Source organism: Alligator mississippiensis, chromosome 8 (assembly GCF_030867095.1).
Source record: "Alligator mississippiensis isolate rAllMis1 chromosome 8, rAllMis1, whole genome shotgun sequence".
Classification (NCBI taxonomy): Eukaryota; Metazoa; Chordata; order Crocodylia; family Alligatoridae; genus Alligator; species Alligator mississippiensis.
In genome coordinates, this window is record NC_081831.1 from 74,908,572 (window position 1) to 74,931,172 (window position 22,601).

Consider the following 22,601-nt stretch of genomic DNA (forward strand, 5'->3'; position numbering starts at 1 on the left):
AGGCCGAGTACAGGGGGAGAATGACGTCCCGGGATTTGCTTGAGAAGCATCTATGGATGCAAGCCAGCATTTTGGTTGCTTTACTAGCTGCAGCATCGCGTTGCAGGCTCATGTTCATCTTGTGGTCAATGATGACCCCCAAGTCTCTTTCTTCCGTAGTGCTAGCCAGTGTAGCACTGCCAAGCCTATAAGGATGCTGCATGTTTTTCCTCCCAAGGTAGAGAACCTTGCATTTTTCAGTGTTAAACACCATCAGGTTCTCATCTGTCCATTTGCTGAGCCTGTCCAGGTCAGCCTGGATCACCCGCCTGTCTGCTGGTGTGGATGCTTTGCCCCAAAGTTTGGTGTCATCGGCGAACTTGGCCAGTCCGCTTTTGACTCCAATGTCCACATCATTAACGAAGATGTTGAACAGTATGGGTCCAAGGACAGAGCCTTGGGAGACCCCACTGGTCACAGGGCACCATGATGATTGACTTCCGTCAATTACTACTCTCTGGGTCTGACCATGGAGCCAATTTCCCAGCCAGCGGATCGTGGTGGACCCAAGGCCACAATTGGCCAGTTTCACCAAGAGGTGATCACGGGATACCAGATCAAAGGCTTTTTTGAAGTCAAGATATATGACATCAATCTCCTCTCCCTTGTCCAGGTGATAGGTCACCTGGTTGTAGAAGGAAATGAGATTGGTCAAGCAAGACCTACCCGCAACAAACCCATGCTGGCTATCCCTCAGGATGTTGGCATCGGCCAGTCCATTAAGGATAGCCTCTTTAATAATGTGATGGTGATGGATCCAAACACCTCCAGCCTTCAGGGAAATCTGAACTGGGATCTGAACTTCAGAGCTTGTGCAGGTCTCCAGCTATAAGACTACTACTGAGATGAGTGTGGACCCAAACTCCAAATATCTCAAATTTGTGAATGCTCATCATCAATTCAGAGACCACCAATTCAAATTCCACTGCCTACTGAAGAAGCAGCGATCATTCACTCAGATTTCTTTAACATAATGGTTGACCTTTTCTACTGCAGACAGAAAAGTTGGAGAAATATTTAGAGTTCTAAACAGCCATCCGTTCATCGTGTAGCCAGCATACTCCTCAGTAGTATCTCACAGCTGCTAGTGTCTACAGCAACATTCACATTCCTCTCGGCCAGGCCCCACGCATGGAGCTGTTAATTAAATACACTACAGCGTGTCACAGGAGATCTAAAAAGCTTGAGTAGAGCACCATGCTACCATGGCTATGGCGTTTCTGGGACTGGAGCTACCTTCAGTAACTCTATGCAACCCTGAATTCAGTGTTACGTTTTAGGTATAACTGGAACAGGTCAAATTCAACTCTGGATGGTCCATAAACACAGTGTTGCATCATAAATAAAGCACCCCAATGCTTATAGAAAGTACAAACAAGGATGAGAAGCTGAATATCTAAAACTTATACATGTCCTGTTTTCTCAGAGAAGTATCGAGTCTGTGGTCTGAATGAAAGTTTCACACTGCCTCTCAGACATCAGGTAAAGACCAGGACAAGGCTATTTTGAGCACCAGTCAGGAAGCAAATTATTTGCAGGAAAATGTATTCATTTGGAAAGATTTATATTTGCATGGACAGCAAAAATATACCAAACATCATCAACATCAAAGTGGTGAAGTAACAGCATAAATGTGCATTGATTGTGTGCTGACACTGACAGTGAGTAAGAAACACGGGCAGCCTCCATGTGAGTAACATACCATCTCTCCTCTAGAGACAAGAAAATCATTTAAAAAATAGAATCAAGCCATAGGAAATGCACTGGAGCATTCTTCTCTAGGCAGGAAAGAGAAAAGGTTTCCATCCCTCTCCCCCCAACCCCTCCCAAAACATGAACAGGTTTTTTTTTTACCACAATCTCTGCAGCAAACAGTTGTGTTCCTATGGTGTGACATGAGCTTCCATTCTTTTATTGTTACCTCTAATTGTTTCACCCAATTTTAATTACATGTGTGCAATTGCAACAGTACTGAGTGGTGAGCATCTCCAATAGAAGCTATATTTTTTTCCAGCGAGGTAGGCAGAGGCCTAAAGCCATGATTTTGTCTTCATGTCTGTATGCAACATATCTCAAGGACAGAGCACTGGACTGTAAACAAAAGGGACAGCTGTAAGGTCATGAACATTCCTGGAAGCCTATTATACATGAACACAATGTGGAGGGAATATGGAAATGGGAGAGAGCTTTGGCAATATTCATTTTATGGTGAGTTTTACATGTTTCTAAGAACCCAAGCCATTGCAGATGCTGTTAGATCCTTTGTGTTGCATCATTTAATGCATTACCAAGCAGCTTTGGCTAACAGGGGCTGGGCAAAAGAGAGCACAAATCTAGTGCCACTGCATAATTCAGTCTTCTCAGGCTGAAATGTCTTTATCTTTGCTATAATAAGAAGGGCCTTATATGAAATGTGGGATTTCAGCACTGGCTCCAAAGTAGCACATTGAGACAACAGAGGAGGTATGAACTAAGTACAGAGTAGAAACAATTTTAGTAATTTTTTCCAGGCTGTTTTAATCACACAGTTCTTCCATTCTGTTTCTATGCAGCTGCCTGTTTATTATACAGACCCCTCTCCACCCCTTGAGAAAAATATAAATCAGGCTTTCAAACCTTAGGGTAGCTTTGATTTTTTTTGTGTCAGGACTCTGGGAGAGGGCAGAAACCTCTTGCCAATGCACAGACTCCTCTTACACTAGATAATATTTTTGAGACATGTTTTTTCCCCACATATTGTGCTTACATAGACTTTTTGGTGGCACTCCAATAGAAAAACCTCTGCATATGCAGTTCTGAAACCTTTTCAGAGAAGTAAAATCATTAAAGACAGAGAGGCTCAAAATCATATAGATGCAGTGAAAAACAAAATCCCCTTTGGCTGCTGTTCACGGCTGAGTTATGAGTTGCTTTCTCTTTATTTTCATTAAAGTTTGCACAGGAAAATCAGCCTCTATGGGTCACCTTCTGTATAAAATGCTCAGCAATGGTATCTGGCAACAGCAGGACCTCTGCCTGCAGTGGGAGAATATGCAGGGCACAGGTCTGCACTGGGGCAGCAGCATCTCCTACCCACTAGTTCCTGCTCACACGCTCACAGCAGTGACGCAGCTCCATGCTGTTCCTCTCGTGCTGCACTCGAGACCTCAGTCTCTGGTGTGCTTGAGAGTGACCCTTGGATACAACTCTAGAGGATTCTCAATAGAGGATTTCTGGGTTTGGAGCCTCTGAGCAGAAGCAGGCATCCTGGCCCAGTGGCTGGACAGGAACGACTACTCCATACTTCAGCCCTTTTCAATTTATCTGATGTGTATGTTGGCACCACAACTGCATAAGAAAATAGAAAATCTAATTCCTTGGACCCTGTGTCTTTAGGAACTGAGAGCTAAAAATGCCCCAATGTCACACTGAATGCCCTCTCCCCCCACCACCACACACATCCGCTTGCGTGCGTACACAAACACACAATGCCCCAATAATTTACCCCTCTCATACAACTTTTCTAACCTGAATGAATAAGTGGCCTCACTGAGGTCCCAGAAGGTCAGAAAAAATTTGGTACTGCTGGAGCAGAAAATTTTAGAGTCAAGAGCCCTTCTATACTATGAGAGGAACAAATCTAGGGACAGTCCCAGCTGATTTCAGCGGCTGTGTTAGAGCCTGATTTCAAACCACGTGAGCATTAGAGACTAAAACTAGCACCCTTCAACTGCCCCTAAAAATTGACTGGAGGCCAGACAACTCCAAAAGGCAGAGCCGATTAAGAATCATCAAGCTTATGAACACCATGCTAACAGCTCTTTGCCACCACAGTGTTATAAGCACAATGAAGGCAACCTGCTGTCCTAGCTTCCTTACAGATGCTTATCTGGATGCCATCTATTTTCCCATCCTTTTCTTGCTCAGTTCTACAAGCCAGTCTCTGCTGTGCTGCCTCCCTCCCAGCAGTATGAGATGAAAGTAAAGCAAGAGAGAGAGCCAGTGCGGTAGGATGAGGTAAGTGCCATCAGCCATTCACCTTGCCATGCAAGTTGGTGTCTCAGGAAGGGGGCAGAAAGCAACTTGTTTTACTTTTATGCTTTTATTTACATCAAAATAAAATCTACTAGGAGCAGATGAGAATTAAAATCAGACTGGAGAGGGGCTCCATGAATATGAGCACTCAGCCCAGGTGAGGGGTTTAAGGAGAATGGGAAAGAAAGAGCAGAAGCAATGGATTGAGTGTATCAGAGCAAAGGATACTGCTCTGAAAAGCAGAACTGGGTGTTCAAGCCTCCTCCTTCCCACCCCAGACAGCTCCAAGCAACGTGGTCAGCATTCATATGGAGCAAAACTGACCTTGGCACCGCTACAGGAGTAATATTTTAGTGAAGCAAAGCTTTTCTTGTGCAGTTCTGCCATGTATTAAGATACAAACATGGTTCAGGCCTATCAGACACGGGCTTTATTTTTTCCTCCCTCCTCTTTTTCTTCCTTTCACACACACACGCATACACATGCACATTGTGCAAACGTATGTATTGTGGCCAAGGCAAACAAATGATTGCTCTCTTCCATCCTTCTTGGACCGGTCTGTCTTTCTCTCCTATATACCAGGGCAGTGAGGCAACCCTACTGGATCTGCTTTACAGCAATCCCTGTTTATTTGTACTCCTTGTTAAGGTTCCAGTGGCCCAGAGCACCTGGCATGAGTAAGGTTCAGCATAGGCCACGAGGCACTGGCCCCTCATCTCCTACCAGGACACAAAGATGGTGCAGTGAGTCAGTAGGTGGCACCCTGCCCTATGAGTCAGTACTGACACAATGCCCAGATGGTGCTAGGGGCACCATGCTGCTGCATGCACAATCTATCCCACATTAACTTGGACCAAATTCCTGCTAATAACAATCTGGTTAAAATGTTGCTTGACAGCTTCTCCTGGATGCACAGGTGAGCATGATTTTCTCGCCCTGATCTGTTGTGCAGTGTGCCCACGTACCGTTCAATAACTTCTGCTTTCCATCACAGAGGCAGCTGTATGTAAAGAGTAAGTGAGGTGATCCACGCAGACTTCTTACCCAGGAACAATGTACACCTTAAATTAACTAAAGGTTGGGATATTCAGATGAGAGAGAACACGGAAGGATAATGTGCTATGTTCTCATCTTCAAGAGATGTGCTCAAACAAATGAAGATTAGGAGCAGGTGTATACAGAAGGCAAACAATGTTAAGGTTTGAACTGGTTTCTGGCTGGGTCAATAGGAAGGGATTTTCTCTGCTTGTATCTGAGACCTGCTGCTGGCTAAACCTCATTCAGAGTCTGGCATGCATTAAGTCTGCATGTGTTTATGTTTCTTATTGATTATCACAAAGGCAGCTCCTGACATAGCATTTGGGGCGGGGGAAGCGGGGACAAGGTTGTATGAGCGTGGTGCTCCTGTAAGGTAATAAGACTGTCAGCACCAAGGTTCTTTGTTTTAATACCCAGAAAACGTTCAGCACGAGCAGCTATTTGTCAATGCAGACACCTGGACAACTGGGAACTGGACTAAGACCATCCACACTCATGTCATGAATGACCTTTATTGTATTACACTTCCAGCCTATTAAATAAAGTTTAAAAGCAGAAGCCAGATGCTTAGCTGGTGGAATTGGCACAGTGCCATTTGCTGCCACACGGCTATGCTAATTTACACCCGCTGATGAAGTGGCCCACTTTTTAAAAATGTCTAATTTAAACCTGCATAACACTTCAACATCAGAATCAAAAAAGGAGGGAGTGCTGCGTCATTGTGTGGGCTGCATGTGGAACAAAAGGGTTTTCTTCAATACATGCTGAAAATGGAAACTATCATTAGTAATGATGTTCTGACTATGAGATCTTCTTCAGAGACAACTTTTACAAAAAACAGAGAAGAGGGGTCCAGTCCCTCCCAAGACACAGACACGAGGGAGTGCTTGTTAATGCTATTCAAAGGTTTGTATACATATCACTTTGGCCAATACTAACATACAGTCTTGTGAAGTATAGTTTAGGGCACCGGCAGGAAATAAATATCCAAGCTAACTGAAACTGCAGCTGGAAACTGAGGAAATATTTATGGAAATAATTCCCAGAAGAAATCCTTGAATCATCTTCATATAAAATTCACAAAACCTAATAAAAAAAAATACATATATAGAAATGCTGCTTGTGACACAGAACTACTCTGTTCCTTTCGTTGCTTTACAATGAAGATACATGAAAAGGGTGTTTTAAAATCAAATCCAAAGATTTAAAAAGCAATGGAAACATTAAAAGGATATGATCTATTACAAAAAAAACACACTACTGTCTGCAAAATGTTTAACTCTGCCCATTGCTGTTGCATTTCCTCCTTTTCCCTTCTGTTTGTTTATTTTGTCCATTCGATGGCACTTTGTGTATAGCCCATGTCCCCTGGTGCTTGTATATGAGTCTCTTAGCGGGGAGAAAAAAAAAATTTTAAATAGAAAAAGAAGATGTTGAAACCCCAGAAAAGGCCAGAGGACTTAGGGGCAAGAGGAAGAGATGAATCTTCTTTCAACTCTTTTTTTTTTTTTAAAGCAGAACAAATTTCAAGTTGCTTGAGCATCTTCAAATGTGTATTGGCTAGAAAATGTACAATGTGAAAAGAATTTGCTTTTAATAGCTGGGAAACACCAACAGCCCACATTCAAATGTGTGTATCTCTTTAAGAAGAAGTTCTGTGGTAGAGGCAGCATTGGTCTGATGTGGCACTTCTTCCCTCTGCTTGTATTTAGATGTTTGTTGCAGGGGTGCAGCAAAACGTCAGCTAATGGAAGAGAAATTAATAAGGATCCACATTATTTCCAGAAATCGAGGCGTGATCTGTCCTTCAGTGAGTGAAACTGGGTATTTTCCTAACCAGGATTTCCTAGCAAGGAGTTTCACAAGAAAATACAAAGTCAGCTCTTCCCTGCTTACATGCTACTCTGGGTCTGTTTATCTCTTCAGTCTCTTTGTTAATCAGGTACATAATGCTATAGTCTTGTAACAAATGCCTTTTTAACTAGAAGCCCTGGGTGCTTAATTTTGAATCTAACAACTGATCTTAACAAGTCTTCTATTTCTATTATCAGCACTAAAATGCACACATGCTTTGCATGTGACTTTCCACTTACATTTTGGATGCTATAAAAATAGAATGCTTGAGTGTTTGACTGTACGGTTCCCACTTTCCTTCTAAATTTGGGACACTACTTTAAAATATTGTTAGAAACATCTCTCACTAACAGAGAGTGGAAGGGAAAAGGGCTGTGTCTCACTGCAAAGTCGTGATTGTGGAGGAGTTTTCCTTTTACCTCCGTGTTCTGCAGAAAGCCATTCTGTGGCACTGCAGAATGCCTTGATTTGTTGCAAGTTACTGCAAGGTGAAAGAAAACCCCATTATTTGATCACCACTGTATCCTTAAGAGCCCTGAAGATAAAGTATGGAAAATCTATAACTGCGATGTTTTGTCTGTTGCTGCTGTGCTCTTTATTAATCAATCAATGCCTCTCAACAAAGCTCTTTCAGACTCCTCCTATAGTAGTTAGACCTATAATCAGCTCTACAAAAACAGTTCAGAGATGTATCCCTTCTGCTTCTATGTAATTTACATATACTAAAAAAAACACTCAGCATGCTATTCATAACATGTTATGTAGTATAGAGTGTGCCATAATCACAGCTATTATTTTAAAGAGGCTAAAAGATACTTTACCTTCTAAAGTATATTTAACTGGTAAGACTGAATGGATTGGATGATTTTCTTCAGTATTTCCAGGTGCAACTAAAATACAATTATTAAACAGCTCATTGACCTTACTATATGGACGGTAGGACTACTTTTTTAACCCAAATGTTCGAGTTATCAATTTGGTAAATATTTATGCCCACTATGTAACTACCTTGGGATAAATAATTCACAATTTCAAATGAACAAGACCTCTCTGGGTTTAAAATCTATCTATCTATCTATCTATCTATCTATCTATCTATCTATCTATCTATCTATCTAACTTCCAGATATACCTATATAGAAATATATCATCCAGCTCACTCCCCACTCTTAACAATCATTACCATAGCAAAAATCATTCCCTGCTGCATCAATATGAAGTTCAGCCGCTGCCATTATCATGCAGCCTCAGATTCTATGCTATTCCATGGCACGTATTGATTTACTAGCCTTTCTCTCACCATAGATCTCAAGAGGCCTCTCCAGTTATTTTCACCTCTTGGCCCCCCAGTGTCTAAACAAGAATTTGGGAGTCGGAAGGGCTACCACTACCTCCAACAACCATTGGCCAGCTCTGCCTTGTTTTGGCATGGGTAAGTGGTGTAGAGGGAAAAGACATAGAGCTTTCGCTTCCCCAGGTGTGGACTGGACTGCACAACATTTGCAATCAACACAGTCCCATAAGCAGATCATGTCAAGTCCCAGGTTATCTGAGTTCTGGGCCAGTTGCATAAAGGCTCTTCTTCTGCTAAGTGCTCAAGAGATGGTTTATTTAGAAGGAGTTGGAAGGCTAGGCACTTGGATACAAAGAATAAAAAAGGAAGAGAGAGAAGGTCAAGTCCCAGGGATTCAACTCAGGTCCAGGGCACAAGTAAGGCTAAGAATGAGCTAGGCTGCACAGAAGTAGGCAGATCAAATGCAGTTTGATCACTGCTGTGGGTGCATTACAGGTGAACACGCTTTCTGAGTCCAAAAGGATTATTATGGGCTAATGAAATCCTAGTGTTAGTTGATGACAGATCTGATGCTTCTCTGAGACATGGTAAAGCTCCTGCCACACAGGACCATAGGAATGTTTTGGGGCAGTGGAGAAGAATCATGTGGGCCCTCACTTATCCCCTGTACACAGGGGTTCCCTGCCATAGGGGATGTGTCCTGTTGGAGGGGTATTCTGCAGCCCCCAAGCAAAGAGCAGGCTAAGGTAATCACTTCTGTTTCCTCTCTGTCTGTGCCCCTGTTGGTGCCTAACATGCATATGAACTGTCTCTGTGGCAGTCCCAAGACTGTCACAAAGAAACGAGCCCTGGCCACTCATTCCTAGTCAGTGCACACTGAGTACTGAAAAAATGCCATGTAACTGCCATTAGAGTAGTGCCAGAGCGTGTCCAGCACTGCTCTCAGACCATACTTAAGACTGAGCTCCCTGAAGCATTCCCAGGGACACTTCAAAAACAGCCACACTTTTTTAGTGTGTGGTGAATCTGAGCAGCAGGGCTTGCTTTTCAGCTGCAGTCTTGAGAACAGCAATGACTATGCTGTGACAGAGGGGTAAAGTCCACATGAAACTCAAATGCTTTTGCTGGTGCCTCAATTAAGACAGCTCTGTGCAGATGATAGTGCCCCAAAAGGCACAACAAGGCAGACAAGGTCCTTTGGGTAAATCTGATATCTTTTATTTGATCAACTCAAATAGTTGAAAAAAATTTTCTTTGCAAGCTTTTGGGCACAAACACCCTTCAGCAGGGTCCAACTATTTGAGTTGGTTTAATAAAAGGTATCAAATCTACCCAAAGAACCTTGTCTGCCTACGTCCTTAAATCGACATGGCTACAACTTACACCCCCCAGGAGGCACTGACACATTGCAAGGGATGTATCTGTTTTGTGGAGCCAACTAGAAAGGGACAAAAGTAGTTATGTTCACCATGTGCAGTGTGTTCTACAAAGTCTGGTAGACGCATGTCCTCATGTTTGGATAAATGTTTCTGGTCCATTTCTGATGTCAAGTGTACTTTACTTTCAGCTATGTAAGACAAGATTTGGTAGAGAAGGAAGTAGGAAAATCAGAAAAAATTGAGTCTTTCATATGGAAACGCCCCCCTCTCCCCCCGTTTTTGTACCATACGCATCACCCCCTGAGTGTCTAGTAAATGGATGTGACCAGTCATATGAAAAATGCTGAGGGACTTGCTTTTACCCTGTGGAATATACATTGTTATTTAGAAACTGAATTTTTCAGAACTAGCATCAGGAACAAATAGAATGGAGCAAAGTCTGCAGAGCTTACTCCCTCCTAAATGTACTGTAGCTTCATCTATTATCTTCCATCATGATAGTGATACTGTGAATTAGAGCAGCTGAAATTAATGTGTTTCTATGAATTGTTAGCAGAGGCAAGTGTGGTAGAGTTACACAGTCAGATCCCACTCCTTTGGATGCCAAGCTCGCCTGGCCTCCTACTTCTGAACACCTGATGGTCTCAATGGTACTGCAGCACTGGCCAAGGAATTTTGTGATGCCGAGCAGCATTATTGTTTGCATGCTAATCCTATCAGTTATCTACTGGTAAGTGAACCAGGACAGAAGCAGGAACTATACCAAAAATCACTTTTTTACTCACAGCCTCTACTTTTCCAATTCTGGCTGTTAGAGCTTTGAAGCTAAAGGTATTTTAATGTTTATGTAAACTGGGGTTATGCAGACTTGCTTACTGCAGACTTCATCTTCTTGAGAGACTGCTTTGTTACTCCACCTATTCACATGGATCAAAAATGCAGAAAATCAAGGTAAAGTTGTGTGTTGCACTCAGACCATATTAAGGGCATTTAAAACCAAAATGTTGATGCTAGTTAACCCACATTAAGCATTCTCTGAGCGTCTCAAAGTTATGTCACTTTAGGCAAGAGTTAGCTCCAGGCCATGCTAGCTCATGTTAGGGTAACTTCAGTCTGCTCTGTGAAGATAAAATGAGCAATCTACAGTCCTTCAGCATGCCAGAAAGGACCACTTCCAGCTTCCCCCCTCATCACCTAGAACAGATATAAGGCGCAGACAGTAGTGCAGCTCCCCAGTCTGAATCATTATGCTACACAGAAAACATCATGAGTTAGACCAATCCTCCTGAGCCAGCAGACATTAACTGCTGGGCTGGGAGGGTGGAGGACTGAGCATGAATTTGGAGCCGATCTAGTGAGAGAGGCTGTGCGTCAGCAGCCTCTTCCCTACAGCCCTACCCCCTTCCTCCCTCCCCCTCCAACTCCCCTGCCCCAGCTTCCATCCACCTGCCCCCACTCTAGCACAGGGTGATCAAATACCAGTCCGAGCTCCTTCCTCTCTCTTTTTCCCCCTTCCCATCCTGAGACAACATTGGGGGGGCAGGGGGGGCGGGGCAGAACTGGGCTGCAGCAGCCCAACCACCAGAGCAGACACAAGTTAATGAAGGTGCTCTGCTTTGAAGCGCTTTCATCTGAACCCTCATTCAATGAGAGTTAATTTGTCATGTGATCAGAGCACTCTGCAGCTGTGCTCTTCTGTTAGGGCATGGCTATAGAGCACCTTCAAGGGGATGATCATGTGACAAATGTAATTTCTGTCTGCACCTATAAAGCCCATGTGTCCTGGCTCCTAGCCACTCCCCTGCTCCATCAGGGGTGGCAAGTCAGAGCTGTTCAGGCAAGAAGTGGTATTGACCCTTAACATGCAACTACCCACAGCACTTTCTAACTTGAAACCATTTAACATTCCACAGAATTAGTAAAGTTTAAGTGTAACTCAGTGATCAGAAAAACACCCCTATTAAATCATTTTCAAAATTGCTTTTGGTCCATGAGAAACCCACATCTAAAGGTTTTTCTTGGATCCAAGGTTAGTGGAAGTTTCAAGTTCTGATCTTTCCAGTTCCACTTCTAATGCAGAATCAATGAGCAAGTTCTGTCTCTGCTTTATGTGAGTATTTATGGCAGTATTATCTCCACAATGCATCCTGGGCTATATAAAGGGAAATGTAGCAACAGGATTTTTCCCTTAGGGTGAATTATATTGGATGTAACATGCTCCATATATCTGCATTCAGTGAAATGGCATGACATACACATAACAGTATTAGCAAATCTCATTGGACAAGTCTGGAAACCACAACAGATGATGGCAATCACAGAGAGAGCACTGAAGTAGACCTCTGCGTACTGTCCTCAACCTTCATACCCTTAGACTGAAACCTGAGAAGGGCCTGGCCTTTAATAGATTTCTTTGGATTGATGAGGTTAAAAGATTTTTTTTGTTGGACTTGCCTTTCTTAACTGAGTGGGTTTTTATACAGTGCATGATGCTTGAGAAAGACACACCAAGCTGTTCCACTTTTATTGCCACTGTTGTGAATTTAATGTCAACATATTGGCAGCAGACTAAAATACTCTGAAACACTGAACATCTTCTTCAGGCGAGTGTAAGTTTAGCATTCCTCATACTTTCTTTCTTTTTTTTTTTTTTTGCCAGAGGGAATCAAAACCTCTCCTGCTTCCAGGAAGCCTTTCAAACATTTGCAAGCTCTGCTTTTGAGATGTGCAAACCAACTCTGCAAAATAAACCCACTAAAGCTAGAGGTCTGCTCTATAAAGAAACAGGTTTAGTCTAATGCCTTTTGCTAGCTTAACACAAAGTAACAATGCCAGGAGACAAACTTTCAATAGCAATATTAATAGTGGATGATTCAGAAATTAGATGAAGCTCGCCTCTGTGCTCTGTGACTAACACAGGTGCCATCTAGATTGCAAAAAATAAATAGAAAGTGCTGCCAGCCCCCGAGCATACACTGGATGAGCTCACTCAGTCCCTGGTGGTTTGTGGAGATTTTTTAAGTTAAATCTCTCCTATAATTTTCTTCAAAATTCCAGGGTAAATAAATGCCTCGTATGGATCAAACAGCTCTGAAAATGTCCCCTGACTATTGCCCCGTACATGTGTCTGTGTATCCATTTATTGACTTATTCTTTTTATTCATTTCAGCAGGTGCATATAGTGACATCTACTGCTGAAGACAGAACAGACTAAACTGTTAGCTCCCACTATACCTCCTAGCATTGTCTTCCTTGGCTTCAGGCAGGCTTCCTTCAGGTTTAATAGCAGTTAACACTCCTTCTTCAGCTGCCTCTCCCTTCCCCTCCCTTCTCTTTCCCCTTCTGCCATCACCCCTTCTCTCTCTCAGGAGCAAATGCTAACAGGATTTATACTCAGAAGCCTGTCGCATGACAGACATCTATTTTTCACTTGTCAGCCTGGCCAAAATTGAAGCAACAGCCGCATTAGTGTGACAAGTCATCTCGTGCAGATCCTGTGGGTTAAATCGTCCACAGGAGAAAGCGGGATTCACAAACATGCTTGGAACTTACTTAATTAAAAAATGTATCTCTTCAGTTGCAGATACTAGGGGCTACATTTCTGCATCCCCGTTAAAGATGTTCTCAAAGCTGGAACAAGACACGGCATGGGTACAACTACAAGCACACTGGGAAATCAATAGTCGTATAACAATGTCTTCTTTTTTTAAGAAATCTATCCATAAAAAGAAAACTGAGAGTGGCTGAGGCTTTAGCCTCCACTAAAGAGCTAAAAATTTACACGCGCTGCCAGTTCAAATAGGATCTACCATGTTTAATATATTCTGGCTTATATTTTTTCCTAGATAAATCAATAACAGGCAGCCATTCCCCAAGGTGAAAATATACATTAAGAGGGAAAGACACCAGACTAGACAACCTTCCAGTTATTTTTTTTAAAGGTAGAGCCTTTGTGCTTGCTTGCAATATGTGTAGGGGGATTTTATCTCTGGTGAAACATCAGCACAGAATGTAACAGTATTTGAGTAGCCAAAATGACAATCCTTCCCATTCGATAATACAATACTTACTTTTTCATTATCGATTCTTCCACATAAGTGGCTGTATAGAACATAACAGGTTGCTTAGATTATGCTCTGTAGTGTTAGAGGCAGAATGAACCCAGTAAGCAAAAGGTCCCCAGCTGCATAAACAATCATGCCCCGCTTACTGCCTGATATGATATAAGGATGAAACAGCTGTATTAGCCTTGGCAGAAAATTATTTCAGACACGACTTCACATGATTCGTGTAGTGGATCCATGAATATAAAGCTTGGTATGAATTTGAGATTCTTAGACTTACTGTATATAATGCCATCGCTACGTGAAGGCAGGCTAATGGATGGTAAAACAGTTACAGCCCAAGATTTCATGTTTTCCCTTGGTGTTATACATGTTAGTCCCTCCTTTTAAGACATGTTGGTCATTTTTTCCACTTCTTTGGTACCAAAATATACGGCAACCTAACCTCCTTTCCCAGCAACAAAGAGAGTGGAAGGGTTTTTAGGTTCTGAGAGATGCAAGCCAGTGAAGTGAACGTAACTTCAGCTTTATTTGGACTGAAGTGGATTTGAATGGCATGAGTTTTCTCACTCTGTAACCCATTAAGGACCTTATCCCTTCCACATTCCATTGCGTTCTGTCCCACCCTTTGCCCTGGCAGCTGCATTAAGCTCAGTAAATGATTTAGCACCCTATTTTCAAAGATGCTCAATAAAATCACGAAGCCAAACTTCTAGTGTTTCTATCCAGCTATTCCAGTTTTATGTGTCCTGTTGACCTGTCTTTACAGAGGGGACAATCTTCTCCAAGACTGCTTAATGTCCCTGACACCACAGGGAAGCAGCTGACCATTTATACAGCGTTTCAAAGGGCATTCCTTATGTAGGAAACCACGTAAGAATACTGTTCTGATGTGGCATATGGGAATAAAAGTCCTGGCATTTGAACCATTCAGCTCTCAAAGGCTATAGTCAATTGGGCATAACACAATGGGTCAATTCCTGTAAACCTGTACAAGAACTGTAGAAGGCATCGGGTTACCATACGTCCAGGTTTTCCTGGACATGTCCTCTTTTTGGATCCTCCAATCTCCGTTTGGGTGGCTTTTTTTTAAATATGACCAAATGTCTGGGATTTTGGTCGGCTCACCTTCAAAGTTTTTCCTGGCTTGGGGCTAGGGGGAGCCAGGGGAGGGCAATTGGAAGCAGGGCACATACACATGTGGCCAGCATGCAGCCAGGCAGGGTGGTGGGAGCAGCCCCTGCAGTTGGATGCGGGTAAGTCTGTGGGGGGTGGGGACTGTGCGCGCGTGTGGCAGGGGTGTGTGGAGGGGATGGGTGTGTGGGGGGGTGGGTGCCTGCCGGTGCTGGGGGAAGCTGTCTGGGTGCCAGAGCTACAGCAGGATGGGGGATGTGGCGAAGGCACCTGCCCCTCCATCAGGGGAAGGGGTTGGGGGAGCCCTTCAGGAGCACCAGGGAGCTGCATGGCTGGGCCGGTGGCACCGGGGCCGACGGCCTTGCTTGCAGAGGTGGGGCAGCTGGGAGATGCTGCAGGGTTGGAGGGAGCAGGGGGCTGCAGGTTGGGTATGAGAGGCACCAGAAGGGCTAGGGGAGCTGTGGCTTGGGAGTGAGGGGCACTGGGGGGGTGGGGGACTGTGGGTCAGGTGTGCAGGGCACTGGCAGTGCCAGGGGACTGCGGGTCGGGAGTGAGGGGCACCAGCATGGCCCAGGGGGACAATGTACTGTGGGTTGGGACTGCCCTCACTGGCAAGGCCAGTGGTCTGTGGGTTGGGACTGAGGGACAACAGCAGGGCTGGGGGAGGGGGGTCTGTGGCTTGGGAGTGAGGGGCAGGGCATCAGCATATCACTGCCCTCCACTATCATACACCCCTCTCCCCTGCACGACAGGTGTCCTCATTTTTGGAACTGGAAATATGCTAACCCTAAAGGCACTCAGATACCAGCAACACCTATGGTATAAGACTTTATGCAGATAAAAAGAAGTAGCAAAACTAAAATATCCCAGAAGGGGAGAAGCCATACTGAGGGTTTCCACTCTCCCTGCATGCTGCTTGTTCCCATAACAAGCTGTTTATAGGGCTTAAAGGACTACAGAGTGATGATGACACTGTATTTAAAAACAAAACAACACCCCCCACCCCAAGATCACTGGAAGGGAGAGCAATCCATATGTAACAGGGCATAAACCAGACTTAAGGAGTTTTAGGGGTAGGGAGGATACTTTTTCAGGAACAAATGATCCCTTAGCTACCTTCACTGCAGGCTTTCTTTTCTGAACCATCGAAGGCACTGGCTGCTCCCAGACATGGGATACTGAACTCCATAGACCTACGGTCTGATCCAGCATGGCAATTCTTTTGTCCCATATGCAAAGCCCGCTTAGCCATAGTGGGGCAGGGTTCAGGATTTGGTTCTAAGATTTTAATAAAGCAAAAAGTTTTTCTAGTGGTTAGAACAGGCCCTGGCGGTGGGGGCTAGGGGAAAGTCAGGGCTCCTCAGCTCTCCTCCCGGCTTTCACATACTTGTTCTGTGACCTTGTGGAGGTCACCTAACAGCATAGCCCTTAAATTTACCAGTCTGTAACACGGATATAATAATATTTGCCTACTTACCCGGGATATTCTAAGACTTCATGTTTGCAAAGTGCTTTGAAAGACTCAAATAAAAAGCACTCTATAAATTCAATGGATTAGATGTTTAGGATCATGAAATGTGAACAATCCTTTTCAGTTACCTAAAGCTATCGGCAGGTTAGTTTTTAAAGCCTTTGTATTGAATTTGAAGAGGCATTTTTTTTTTTAATAACCTTTCTGAACAAAGTTCCTAATCCCTTTTTGGTTATCCTTTTCTTAACCATTTTGCTTTATTTGCAAGAATGAGAAAGCAATGAAATTGGAAACCAATAAAAGTCATAGTGTACTATAGATGTGTACAAAACCCAGCCGTTTACAAGCTGCAAAAGCCTCCATTCAGAAAGGAAAGCAACCTGCCACACAGTGCAAAAGCAATCCATTTTGATAAAGCACATGCCTTTGTGAATCATAAGCAGACTTTCTACAAAACTGTCTCTCTTTTTCTCCTGATTCCCTGCAGACGTGTGCAATTTTCACTGCCTGTCAGTTTATCAAAAAGACCAGAGCATCAAATTTCAGCTCTGGATTGTCAGGTCTGATCCCTATTTCCTTTCAAATTCCAAAATACTGACACATTGATTGGAGTTCATAGTGTCAGACAACGGCACTTAAGAGACATTTTTGCTAAAATATAGCTCCTGATCTATCTTTTATATATATATTTTTTCTTTTGCAGCCTCAAGAGTATTGATTTGGGACTCATTTATATATGATTTTCACAAAGTAGCAGGCAATTCACTCAAACAAAACAGTTCTTTTGTATAACCTTTTAAAAGGGGGCCCATCAAAGGGGATGAATCTAGTTTATTTAAGTTTCTAAGCGTCTCCCTAATGCTTCCCAGAATTGACTCTGTATCTCCAAGTTCCCAACTGTTAGCAAGACATTTCTAAAACAAGTAGTACACAGTATGCTCCCTGAATGTCACAGCAGCTTCAGTATGTTAACACAGTGTGAAAGTTGGGGCTTCGCAGCAAAGACTGTAGTTTAAAACACTTCAGTAGTATCTACACTGGCAGTTTATATACATAATCAGAGCAGATCTTCATTTTTATAACTAACTTGAAATAGTCACCAATATGCTGATTTGAATCAGAGCCTGAACCCCAGGATCTCTCCCTTTAAAATATGAATAACAAATCTTTGATCTACAAAACAATAATCTTGGCCCGTCACAGGAGTAGACACTTGCTCTTGCTATCTCACAAAAATGTGGCTGAGCATACATATTTTCAGGCTGGAGACTGAAGGATTCTGTCGAAAACTGTATGTGCTCAGATTTCATAGGTACGAGCAGTCTGGGGGCAGAACTGCAGTAGCTGCACTAATTGCATAACAATGGATTCTGGAGCACTCTAATTCATAAGCATGTATATTGCAATTTAATGTAAATGGTTAATTTGATTCTCTCTCAAGTGTGGAAGCTGAAAGACTCTGCAATGTTTCTCCAAAGAACTCTTTAATTCTCGACATCCTACGATTGTTAGTTAAATTATCCAATCCAATAAGTCTGTTTTCCCTTTTGGAGCCATTGTGTGAGCTTCTCTTACATTCTTTATTTTCTGCACATTTAACAACTCATTTTCCTCAAGAAGAGGAAGATTTTTATCCCTCTTGCCCTTCTGGGATGTACATTTTTCTATCCTGCTCATTTAAGTCAAGCACCTCCCTTGGGCATCATTTATATATAGTTACCTCTATATATTTTTCTCTCTATATATATTTAAATACACACCATGCACTACAAACATATATGCAATACATATGTACAACAATTTCTTGTACTCTGGGAAGTCACAACAATTGGCTGCTCCTTGGGTGGTCATGAGGGGAGGAGAAAGGGAAATATCTATTATGCCACCATCTGAGCTCAGCCCCTCCTGCCTCAGGGACTAAAAACTCCCAAGTCTGCTTTCAAAATCTGGTTTCATGTGAAAAACAGAAAAGTTTCAGAAAGGGAGAAGTTATCTGAACTAACAGGACCCAAATCTCATGAAGTGCTTTAATAAAATATGAAAGGATGAAGGGTCACAAATTGTAAATGGGAAGTTTTGCTACAAATGCCACTAGGTTGAAATCTCGTCCCAGTTCAGTCTTAGATGCCTCCCCTCCACGAGGAAAAATAAAATCTTGAAAACAGTAGCTAATAATTTTACAGACAAATTCTTGATTTTAAAACAGAATCTGATCTACCCAAGTTCATTTACAAATTGCTTATTTTTTCATTAAAAAATCTTCATATTTACAAGATCTGTGAAACGTGAGTCTATAGCTTCTGATATCAAGATACATTAGAGTCCTAATCTCTTTCCTTTGCTTCACTTAATTTCCTATTCATATTAATAAAGAGCATTTGGAATCAGAAAGTTTCCCAGCATAAACATTATTTTCAAAAGGATGCCGAGCACCTCACAGAAACCATTCCAACTGCTAAATTCTGAATCCCAAAAAGCAGATACATGACAAACAGCCTAACTGCAGAAGGAAAGACATGTACTGTAAGCAACTCAGACATATTGTACAGCTAAATTGCTGCAAGTACAATAAACTGAACACTAGATTAAGAAACTGTGAAAGTAGAACGATTTATTTAGAGGATATAGAGCACATGGGATTGTCAAGCAGAGTGAATCACAAGCACAAAACTACTTTCCTCTATAAAAACTGGCCCGCACTTACCAAAAAGAATAGATGTTGCTTTTTTACCCATTTTATCTAATGGAATGTCTGTGTTTAGGCTATCTCACATTGAGTCTCCCCAGAACATGCATGTGTTCAGCAATGCAAATTGAACAAGTTAAATGTTTAGTCACAAACAAGTACAAAACAGATCCTTTAAATTTAACACAAGATGAAATGCAAAAAGGAGAGGGCTCTTTTTCTCTGGTAGATGTGAGACTTCAGAAGTTATGTTGGATAAATTACATTTTTCTGCTTTCCACTGTGTTATTCGTTACATATTTATTTAAAAGTCTCTTTTCTAAAATATAGCTCCTATTTTAATACTGAACAGAGTATAAACAAATGAGCGATAATACAAGATGTTTGATCTCTCTCAATATGTTATCTATTGCTCATAGATTCCTCATTATTTTTATCTGAGTAAACCAGATGGTGGGCACCTAACAAGAAAAGTGAAAATCAGTTCAGCTGAGCAAAAATAATCAGATATTGTTACTGCTTTATTTGTATTACAGGAGTACATGGAAGCCCAAATGAGGATCAGGACCTCACTGTGCAAGGTGCTGTACTAACACAGATAGAGACAGTCTCTATCATGAAAACCTTACAATCTAACTACATATTGTAAAGAAGAAAGCATCTCATTAAGGGATGAAGTCATAAAACAGGCAAGAGAACAGTTCTTCAGACTCCCAGCCTAACACCCTGTCCTCTTGACCACTTGCAAGACCCTCTATTCTATCTCTTTCTATCTTTCTATACCCTCTTCAAGGAAAAATATAACTTGGCAGCATTTAAACAGAAAAATTTTGACAAGAGCTGACCGAAACTTCGACATTTCCATTCTGTGGGAAAATCTGACATTTAAAAAAGAAAAAGAAAAAGAAAAAAAAGTTCTGTACAGATTTGGAACAAAACAAAATAGATTTTTCACCATCACTGTGGCACAGGAAAGCTGCTTTCTTTTTGATTTCAGAAAAATGGAAATATTTCAGATCAATTTTTTCAAAAACCGAAACAGAGCACCTGGCTGCCCCTGACTCCTTGGCACTTGATGTGAGATCTCTATCATGGATTCCTGTACCTCTGACAGATCAGCCTGAGGGCACCAAATAAGAGGACATGGTGAAAACTCTCACACTCTTAACTTCCTGGTAACTGCACTTGGAATTTCCTGCCCCTGCAGAGTAGGCACATATACATTGCTTGGGATGTGTGCACTGAGGTCCCGTGCAATGTGAGACAAGAAGCTGAGTGCAAGTTGGCAGGCATCAAAGAGGCAGGAGATCATAGGGAGTTGGCAGGACACACCAAGCAGTTTTATAAACAGGAATAAAGAAAATGTTGAGCGAATGAATGTTTTGAGCTCAGCTGGGCTCATTCTTTTGAGGCTCAGTCTCTCCTTGTTGCTTGAGCTGCCACAGCTCTGGCATTGACTGCAGGCCTGCTTTGACATCTTCCGTAAGGTGTTTTGCCCCTCAGAGGGAAAGGCGCAGCAGTCAGACTCACTCATTCTGTATTCTTTCTTCCAGTGCAGAGGAAGTGTTGAATATTATCTAATACTTCAAATCCTGGTCCCACTGAAGTCAATGACACAACACCCATTGATTTAAACTAGGATTTAGCCCATACATCACTACAAATGTGGATTAGGATTACATCCATGGTGGGCAATTATTTGGGCTGGAGGGCCATTTAGGGAGCTTTGGTGAGCTGTTGCGGGCCGGGGTGGTGCTGACTCAGCATGGTGGAGGGGCGGGGGAAGGGGGCATTGATCCTATCTGGCCTGGGCCTGTCTGCCCCACACCCATTGCCAGGGGCACTGGATGGAACGGGTGGGCATGAAAAGTTTTCATGGAAACTAGCCCAGGACCCCTGTAGGCAGGGAGTGCTCAGCTGGGTGGATGGGATGGAGCCACGGGTGCGCAGAGAGCAGTGTCCAGGAACAGGAGAGGTGGGTAGGGCTAGGATTGTGAGGCAATGACAGCTCAGGGCCAGGGCCAGGGCCTGCTCTGTCACTGGTCCACAATTGCGGCCCTGGCCCTGCCCACTTGTCCAGAAGGAGCTGCCACCACTGGGGTTGGCAGGAAGCTGAATCTAGCCACTGTGCCGCCCCATTCCTGTTGCAAACCCGGGAGTGGCAGGACTGGCTGGATGTGTCACAGCCCGGGCTGCCTGCTGCACCTGGGCTGGGCAGGGCTGAGGGACCTGACACTGCGGGTCAGCTAAAATCCCTTGGTGGGCCGAATTAGGCCCACAGGCCAGATTTTGCCCACCCCAGGATTACACAAACACTTCAGCACCAGCAGAAAAGAAAGACCTGCTTGCAGAAGCAGTAGTCTTATGCCAACTGCCCACCTTCATTAGGTTTGATTAAGTACTGCTGCCTTGGTGGAAATGGCCAGTGAATGGAACAAGTGGGCATGAGCCTATCAGATGGGCAGAGGTCTGGGAAGCCAAGAGACTATGTATATGATACATATATGCTGAGTGTAGGATTCTCAGCTGGGAATATTTACGTTGCTGTCTGTCCTGAGTTTTCACTTTGACAAAGAAGGATATGCCATTGCTAATCTAGATCTGAGCTAGATTATTTATGAAGGAAAAAGAACATCACCCATGACCACGATGGGCTGTGAAGAGCAATGTGCCTGGAACAGTGAAAGAAATATCCCTGCCTCCTCTTCATTTTCCTTCTGGGATGTCCCATGGAAAATTCTGTGTTTTGGCTAGCTTTTGGCTGATTAAGTAAAAAAGGAGCTACGATGGTGAGGGAAGGATCAAATAACATTTACCTTGAATTAAATATTAATTAAATAGCAAATAAAGTTATTCATAAGACTTCCTGTTCTCTCTTTTTTACTGTGCACCTTCCTTGTTTAAAGAGCATTTGCTGTGTTAGTTAGTTAGCAGTTCACAGCCTGACTTTAAGTGTGCTTTTTTCTTTGAGCTGGGAGAATGAAGGCTTGCATGGAAATCTGTGTTCATGTAAAATCCCACATTAAGCTTGTAGTGGACATATGGGGGCGAAACTGCCCTAATTTATGCTCCAAGTTAACTATAATAAAATCAAGGGGTACATCCAGATGAGTGTGCATGTGCATTTCCCCAGGGACAAACAGCAGCAGCGCATAGTTGCGCCACTGCTACTTGTTCCTGGGGAATGCCCTTTCACGTGCGCTCTGAAGCACAACAAACTGCCCCAGGTGGGGTAAGGGAGGCTGGGGTCAGCCCCTGGGCTGGCTCCAGAAGCCTTACCTGGGGTCCTCGGGGCCTCTTGGGGCTGCAGTAGCAGCAATCCAGGCATGTGGAGCCTGGCCAGCAGCCAGAATATGGCTCTGACTAGCTAGGCTCTTGTTTCAGGCGGTGCACGCTGCCGCCATGTGCGCTGCCCCACTTTTTTTTTAGACCATTTTTTTAGATAATTAGGATTTCCAAGTATCTGATTTTGTCTCCACAGAGAAACTTTTTATGTGCACTGTGTGTGTTTTGCAGCACCTCAAAAGCCTTTGAGGCACCAGAAAGCACACGCGTGCACTTGTCTAGATGTGCCCAAGAGGGCTTTGGGGAGTAATAGCAGAATCTTGCCTTGCATGTTGAGTTCAGA

At 43.2% G+C, this 22,601-nt stretch overlaps 1 protein-coding gene and 1 long non-coding RNA gene across 2 annotated transcripts in view; one reads left to right on the top strand and one right to left on the bottom strand.

The window, feature by feature from the left end:
- MAMLD1 (mastermind like domain containing 1) overlaps nt 1-22,601 on the bottom strand; it is a 306,332-nt gene that overhangs the window by 220,299 nt on the left and 63,432 nt on the right. The gene's annotated exons all lie outside the window — the stretch shown is intronic.
- LOC132252176 (uncharacterized) lies at nt 6,799-21,835 on the top strand. Its single transcript, XR_009464016.1, has 3 exons — nt 6,799-7,033; nt 8,251-8,377; nt 19,510-21,835. It is a non-coding gene; the product is annotated as an uncharacterized LOC132252176 (long non-coding RNA).